This window comes from Bombina bombina, chromosome 3 (assembly GCF_027579735.1).
Source record: "Bombina bombina isolate aBomBom1 chromosome 3, aBomBom1.pri, whole genome shotgun sequence".
Taxonomy (NCBI): domain Eukaryota; kingdom Metazoa; phylum Chordata; class Amphibia; order Anura; family Bombinatoridae; genus Bombina; species Bombina bombina.
The window spans coordinates 529,552,831-529,561,594 of record NC_069501.1 but is presented as its reverse complement, the minus strand read 5'-3'; the positions used below and the strand labels follow the sequence as shown (position 1 = coordinate 529,561,594).

Here is an 8,764-nt window from a genome sequence, read left to right as displayed (position 1 = left end):
CTGGAAGAGAGACAAAGGGGGGGGAAGAGAGACAAAGGGGGGGGAAGAGAGACAAAGGGGGGGGAAGAGAGACAAAGGGGGGGAAGAGAGACAAAGGGGGGGAAGAGAGACAAAGGGGGGGAAGAGAGACAAAGGGGGGGAGAGAGACAAAGGGGGGAAGAGAGACAAAGGGGGAAAGAGAGACAAAGGGGGGAAGAGAGACAAAGGGGGGAAGAGAGACAAGGGGGGGGAAGAGAGACAAAGGGGGGGGAAGAGAGACAAAGGGGGGGGAAGAGAGACAAAGGGGGGGGGAAGAGAGACAAAGGGGGGGGGAAGAGAGACAAAGGGGGGGGGGGAGACAAAGGGGGGGAAGAGAGACAAAGGGGGGGGAAGAGAGACAAAGGGGGGGGAAGAGAGACAAAGGGAGGGGGAGCCAAAGAGGGGAGAGAGAGAGAGCAAAAGAGGGGAGAGAGCCAAAGAGGGTGGGGGGAGAGCAAAAGAGGGGAGAGAGAGAGCAAAGGAGAGGGGGGAGAGAAAGCAAAAGAGGGGAGAGAGAGAGCAAAGGAGAGGGGGGAGAGAAAGCAAAAGAGAGGGGGGAAGAGAGAGCAAAAGAGAGGGGGGAGAGAGCAAGGGGTGGGACCGCTGTACTGCAAAAAATGGCCCGTGTACACGGCCTTTAGTACTAGTATGTAATAAAAAAAAGTAGCTGAATGGAAACTACTTGATCTTAAATAAAGGAAACTCAAAGTATGCTTCATAAAACCTTTTCTTTCTTAAATATGTGGCAGGGGTAAATACAAAATTATGCTGAGTAGAATGTCCCTTTAAACTAACTATTTTATTTGATTATAAATTAAAGATTTAAACGTTTTCATAAAAAAACATGCTAGATATTCTTCAAATGATTAATTCACAACAGGAACATTTATACTTAAAGGGACAGTCAAGTCCAAAAAAAACTTTCATGTTTCAAATAGGGCATGTCATTTTAAACAACTTTCCAATTTACTTTTATCACCAATTTAGCTTTGTTCTCTTGGTATTCTTAGTTGAAAGTTAAACCTAGGAGGTTCATATGCTAATTTCTTAGACCTTGAAGGCCGCCTCTAATCTAAATGCATTTTGATAGTTTTTCACCACTAGAGGGCATTAGTTCATGTGTTTCATATAGATAACATTGAGCTCATGCACGTGAATTTACCATGGAGACAGCTCTGATTGGCTAAAATGCAAGTCTGTCAAAAGAACTGAAATAAGAGGCAGTCTGCTGAGGCTAAGGTACAAGGTAATTACAGAGGTAAAACGTATATAATTATTACTGTGTTGGTTATGCAAAACTGAGGAATTGGTAATTAAGGGATTATCTATCTTTTAAAACAACAAAAATTCTGGTGTTGACTGTCCCTTTAAACAATACCAGGCAAGTGAAATAACTCATATACTCACGTGACAGAGTATCTGAAAAAACAAAACGAAAAAACATGGTGATTAGTTATATATAGGCTTTTCTTTTAAAGTCATAAAGGTACTTACAACTAACGTACCAACTATGTATATGGGTTATCCTTATTGAGGAGTATATCAAAATACATTGAATACACTGGTCAGCTAAAGAGAGGAAGAGGGATGGATAGCCTAAATAGAACAAATTAATATAAGACCTGTATCCTTAAAGTTAAAAAATTTTAATCAATAAATATACAAGATGTCTGACAATGTCACCTCTGTGAGCTTGTGTGATTATTATATCCTTATTATTGCTTTGGTTGTTTGTGTATGACATTAGAACTGTGTTTAAGTTTTTAAATATCCTTAAGTATCAAAGGGTTAACATTACTCAAAAGCTTACCCCCTAATCCTTGTCATTTTACAATTCAATAGCAGTTGTCATATACAGAGAACTGAAACAATAATACACGTCATCTCCCTAGGTGAAAGCTATCAGCAAACTAGGAAGTCAAAATAAATACTCTCCCTTACATTTTAAAACGTATAACATTACGGAGAAACACTCAATGCTTGTTCAACAGAACTTTAAAAAAACCATGAAAGTCGTTTTATATATATATATATGTGTGTGTGTGTGTATATGCATATATATATATATATATATATATATGGGCTCAATGAACTAAGTAGTAAACTATATTACGGAGTCCTTCTTGGCAGGTTCTCTCAATCAAACTGCTTTCTGCAATGTAAGAAGCAGCAATGATCCAACCAGTGCTTCTTACCCTCTCCGCACCCTCTGAGTTGACAGAGATAAATCAATCCAAACATGTTTTTTCAGGTGATTGACAGGCCCTGCTCAAGGGTGACCAAGCGGGTGCAAAAAGCACACACTGGCAGCAGAGTACAGTGTCCGCTGCTCATTCACCGCAAAGCTAGGTGGGCAGGTTTTCAATTTGCAAACCTTGTCTGCACCCGGCATAGCACATGAGGCCTTTAGTGTATCTCAGCAATTTTAACACAGTTTTGTATACAAAAGTATTTTTTTGTATTGTTTTGCCATCCAAGGATATATCCCTTAAAAAAGTCTCTTGAGTATGTTTAAATCATCTTTTTGACTTTGCCCAACTATACATTTAGATGGTACAATGTTTTAGGCTCAGCTTAACCGTTTTGTTACATGCGAAAAATACTTACTTTGTGAAAAGCAGTTATTGATACACAGCATGAAGAAAATTATTCCTAGAAAAATCTTCACTTTTCCCATGATGTTATATCTGTAAGGTCTGTAAAGAAAGGAGATTGTATGTTTAAAATATTAAGGCCCCGAAATGCTACTAAAGACCATGCAAAATGTGAGTTTCAGTAAACAACTGGTGACCTATTCCAATGCATAATAAGTAAAGGTTTCTGTGAGACATTAAAGGGACATTCCTGTCAAAATTTTACTGCAAAAAGATTAATTACATCTTTGAATAAAAACATATTTGTAATATGCATGTATTGGCAAAAGTGCTTCTAGTAAAAGTTATCACTTTTTTAGTGTTAACATTTTTCTCTGCACGTGTACGTTAAGCATTGCTAGATATTCTCAGTACACCACCTTTTAAAATACGTCAGCTGCTCAGAGCACAAGTGGGGCTTTTACTATGTCAGATATTATCAAATTGAGTTATTACCAGATGATAAAAAGCATCTTAGGCTCTCTGATCAAGTGCTGTGTTTAAAATGCTGGTGCACGGTGCATACTTAAATACACTTTTGAAACAGCTATAGATTTTATTAGAAGCATGTTTGCTAACACGTGTATATTGCAAAAATGCTTATATTCAAAACTGAAATGCATCCATGGGGATTTCAATTTTGGCCGGAATGTCCCTTTAATATTTGAAGGTTTTTCTATATTTAATTTTTCACTTTGCCCAACTATAATAAGTCAGATGCTTTGCACTGTGATCTATTCTCAGTAATATTTCAATGTATCAGAAAAAATAAAACTTTGACCAGTTGTCACATACTATTCAGAATTTTTTAATGGCCACTTGAAAATACTTTACGGCCTGTTTTGCAAACTATATTTTAGCATGTTTTTTTATTTCTTGTTTGATGTTTAGTTTACAGTTTAATAAGTATAATAGCATTCTTTTATAAAAAAAAAAGTTCAAAATGTATATAAAAATGTATTACATGCTTAAAATCGAATGTGATATTCTTATATTATATATATATATATATATATATATATATATATATATATATATATATATATATATATATATATACACACACAAAAACAACCTCCAATAAGAAAAAATATACAATAGTATATTTTTTCCTATAAAGTCACCTGTTCCTAGCACCTTATAGATCTGAAAAACAGCCTCAGAATCACTGAAATATTTTAAAGATATTTTATTTTAAATAATTAGTTTGGTGAACTAGGCTTTAAAATGCACTATGTAAATAATATATTAGTATGTTAATACTATTTAATTGCTAGCGGGAATAACACATTGCTGTGTATAATTTTGATGCGGGTATACTCTAAATGCTTACAAAGGTTGTAACACTATTATATTGTACATTTTATAATTTAGCTATAAAACCTTTCTGCATTCATCCTTGGTTTTAGTTACTCTCTTTTATCTGAATCATGAAAAAATAAGGGTTTTATATCCCTTTAATATCTTTGTTTCCAATCATTATATTATGCATTTTTAAACAACTTTTCAATTTACTTCCATGATCTAATCTGCTTCAGTCTTTTGGTATCCATTGATGAGAAGCATACCTGATGAGGCTGATGAGCATCAATGCACTACTGGGAGCTAGCTGCTTATTGGTGGCTACACATATATGCTTCTTGTTATTGGCTCACCCTATGTATTCAGCTAGCTTCCAGTAGTGCAATGCTGCACATTTAACAAAGGATATAAAGAGAAAGAAGCACATTTGATAGTAGAAGTAAATTGCAAAGGTGTTTAAAATTTTATTTTCATTCGGAATCATAAAAAATGGTTTTAATGACCATTTAACTACTTAACCCTTTCATGATAAGGTCAATTTGCGATCATGCACGCGATCGTGATATTTCAGTTATGGGAGCTATGATGCTAGGTACAAACGGCTAGGACATTGTATTACGTCCTAATGGCCCTAAAGCCCAGGGCGGTTAGGACGGAATAGAATGCCATAACGGCATTAAAAGGTTAATAAGAGATACTTAAATGTATAATGGTCGTAAAAAAACTTCATAAAAATAAAAAAAAGTCATACATAAAAAAACAGATAATTTGATCAGATCAGATGTTTTATTCATCTCAGGCAATATAATTTGTTTATTTTTACAGTAAATATGTATTTATTCGTAATTCTTTTATTTAATCGATTAAGTTTAAAGTAAGGAGTGTGAACTAGAGAACAACTCACCTGGCTAAAACAAAACTATTGAAGCACACAATGTTTTTTAAATGAAAGTTTAATCCAACCCATCAATATAATTTATTAGTACTTACAATATTTATTACACATGTGTATTTGCCTTCGGCCAAACTAGTATTCATCTGAATTTAAACAGATTCAGTGATTCAAACATGAATCGTCAAATAAAATAATGAACAAAGCAAAGAAAGAATGAACTTATAAGTTAACAAATGACTTTGTTAATTTTATTTGTTAGGTGCCATATAAAGAGGCAGGAAAAGAGGGAAGAAGCCGATATCATTTGGCTAATCGGATCCTTTGTTTGCAATAATGTACAGGAATTCTGACTGTTCATGTGTTTAACCCCTTCACTACCAGAACTTTCAGGGGAAAAATACCGGAGAATTTTTAGCATTTTTGTTATTACGCCATATAAACAGTAATAGGACCTTGTTTTTTTATTTTTTTATTTATCTGTCAAAACTATATATATATTTTTTAAGTAGACAACCTAAGGTATTGATCTAGGCCCATTTTGTTACATTTCACCGCCAAATGCAATCACATAAAAAAAAAATTGTTAACAAATTTTTTTAAACAATATTCTGACGAAACAAATAATCAGAAACAAATTTTTTGAACAAAACATTTTTTTTTGTCTGTACAAATCTCTAGTATTTCTGTCCTGAATTACTAATTCAAATACATTGTAGATATTAGACCATTACAGGGCTTTATTGTTACTGCTAAAGTTTTTTGTTTTTTATAATGTTTAAAGGGATAGAAAGGTCAAATATGAAATATCCTTAAATACTTCCATTTGAAAAAATGCTTCTGGTAAAAGGTATCACTACTTCTCTGTGGCATACGCACATATCCTGTGAGGACCTGTGCACCAGTATTAAAACACATTGTGTCATACCAGCTACTGCTGACCCTCGGAGAAGGCGTAGTGTTAAAATACCAGTGCGGGGAACCTCACTGGATATGTGCGTATGCTGCAGTAAAATAGTAATAACAGTTATTAGAAGCATTTTTGCGAATGGACGTATATTGCAAAAACGCTTCTATTTCAAATTGAAATGCACCTATGCACATTTAATTTTTGATCTTTCTGTCCCTTTAACCTGCTGTATGCATATAAATGTCACCCTTAATCGTCATTTTCTATAACACATTCATATAGAATAACTGTAATACCACATGATGCCCTGATACAACGTCTGAAGATCACTGCTGCACTAAATAGTAACAAAATGTAAAATGCCTAATTTAAATACTTAAAGGGACATTAAACACAAAATAAACCATTGCTTGAATGATGTATTCCGATCAGAGATTAGCCTGAGAATAACTTGTACATGTATTTTTAAAAATTATATTAGTTGTTTAAATATTGAAAAAATAAGGGTAAAATTAATGTTTATAAAGCAGTGGGCGCAGCCATGTTGTAACTTAGGTTACCTTTTCTGCTGAGGCCAATTAGGAACGGTTATTAATATCTTACTAGAGTGTGCAACCAATGATTGTGTGGAATACAGCTGTGTCTGCACTTGCATGTTTAACATGAATTGGAAAGCCCACAATATTCAGAATCAAATAAAATAAATAATGAAAGTATATAGTCAAGTTGGTTTGCTACATGTGATTAAACAATTTAAATTAATATCCTGAGCTGTTTAATGTCCCTTTAACTACTGAATTATCATGACAAAAAAATAGAAAAATAAAAAAAGAAAGGGTTATTTTGAATTATGTGTTGTCAGCGATAATCTGTTGTGTATCTCTACAACCTCAAGCAAAAAGCTATAGCATTGGCATTCTTTAAACACAAGATATAGATGTATTTAGTTTCTTCCGATGTACATTTTCCATTATTATAAAATTACCTTTTCTTCTATAGGTGATGCTATTTCAAAGTGTCAAACCGTGTTGTGCTTCAAGGGTAAGGAGCTTCCTATAAAAGGGGCCTAGGACGAGTCAATGAGGTGGAGTCCATAACCATTTACTCATATATAAGATATATATATATATATGATTTATGTTTGCCTGAGGTGTCTTATGTCTGTGATTTTGTCCTTTGTTGACATTTCTCTAAAACAGCTTTAGGGCTCCTGAGAGTAGTTAGATGCCATACCTACCAGAATTTCCTCTTGCCCATCCCATGTATGATGACAACAATACAAAACAAGTACTGAAGAAGATGCCATACGCTACCAACATTCCATCGGCCTTTCTTAACAGCCACACCCAGCTCAAATTGTCCTCCACCTCTGTTAAGCAACCTATTTAACTAGCGCTATGCATAAATGCAGAGTGGCGGCTCTTTTGATAGTTACCAATGTTGGCTCAGAAGATATAAATACATAAACAAACTAAAGGCTAGTTTATGGGTGGATCGCTAACAGTTACGGCTGAGCGAAAAAGGGGTTTATTGCGGGTGTTTGCTCACGTCAGGTTTATCGCTCATATTACAAGATGAATGATTACCATCTAATAAAAAATATTTTTTTTAAAAATTGCACAAAAAGATATGAGGTCTTTTTTTTTTTTGGGGGGGGGGGGTAGTTGGGGCACTTTAAAAAAATGTAACCATAGGTTTGAGCACTAATTGCTACCTTAAATTAAATTAGTGCTCCAATTGTAATCTAGTCCTAAAGACACTTACTGGGGACACACAATGGGCATTGACATTTATTTCTATTTTTTCTACTATTTACTCAGATGTCTTAATTTTGAGGAAAATAATGATAATAACAACAATAAAAAACAATTGGCTTAGATTTATAGAAAGCAGTTTAAAATTACTATTGTACAGCACATGTTGTAGATTTATAAGACAACACAGATTTTCACCATATGCAGCTTATTAAGAGTAGGCTACAACTAGTGTTTCTCAATTTTATATCTTTAAATTACTTTTTTTAATCCTACAAATGCATCTATTTCAAACTGTTAGAATGCAAACTGTTCCTTTTAATAAAACCTCTTAAAGTGAAACGCTAGGAGTTACCATGGGAACAAATTAAGGGGACTTTCATTCATAAAGTATAAAATACTTCATTCTGAACGCTCCTTTATTTGTTTGTAGCGTTCACTGCACTGAGCACCTCAGGCAGCCCACGGCAGAACACTATTTGGCTGAGAGGTGACGTTTCCACCTCTTAGCTAATAGCCATGCGTGAAATCCAGCTTTGTGCCGCAAAATACGGCGCTAAGCCGGATTTCCCGCACAGCTATTGTTCTGCCGTGGGCTGCCTGAGGCGCTCAATGCAGTGAACGCTACAAACAAATAAAGGAGCTTTCAGAATGAAGTTTTTTATACTTCACAAATGAAAGTCCCCTTTATTTGTTCCAATGGTAAATCCTAACATTTCGCAAAAGCTAGAATTTACCATCACTTTAAGTTTATAGAAAAGTGTTTAGCAACTTACATGTTGTTTTAACTTCTTGTCTGCCACTAAATGTTGCAAAACTTTGCATAGCAATGTATTGCAGTCTTCTCTGATTCTAAAGGGTAAAGATGCATTCAGATAAACATGAAAATACTGAAAGGAAATCGAGTTATATTTGATTTGCTGTAATAATCTACATCTACTAGAATTGAAAAAACTTAGCCTATTTACTTCCTAAGAAATAGATATTCTTTTTAAAGGGACAGTCAACTTGAAAATGTTTATTGTTTAAAAAGATAATCTCTTTATTACCCATTCCGCAGTTTTGCATAACCAGCACTGTTATATTAATACATTTTTTACCACTGTAAGTATCTAAGCCTCTCTAGACTGCTCCCTTAGTTAATTTCTATTGACAGATGTGAATTTTAGCCAATCAGTGATGACTCATAAATAACTTGATGGGAGCGAGCACAATTATATCTATATGGCACACATGAACTAGCATTGTCTAACTG

General features: G+C 34.5%; 1 long non-coding RNA gene across 1 annotated transcript; it reads right to left on the bottom strand.

Annotated features, from left to right (window-relative positions):
- Window positions 1-448: 448 nt before the first annotated feature.
- Window positions 449-6,893, bottom strand: LOC128651775 (uncharacterized). Its single transcript, XR_008401179.1, has 3 exons — window positions 6,741-6,893; window positions 2,626-2,714; window positions 449-1,437 (listed from the first exon to the last, which is right to left on the bottom strand). It is a non-coding gene; the product is annotated as an uncharacterized LOC128651775 (long non-coding RNA).
- Between the last annotated feature and the right edge of the window lie 1,871 nt (window positions 6,894-8,764).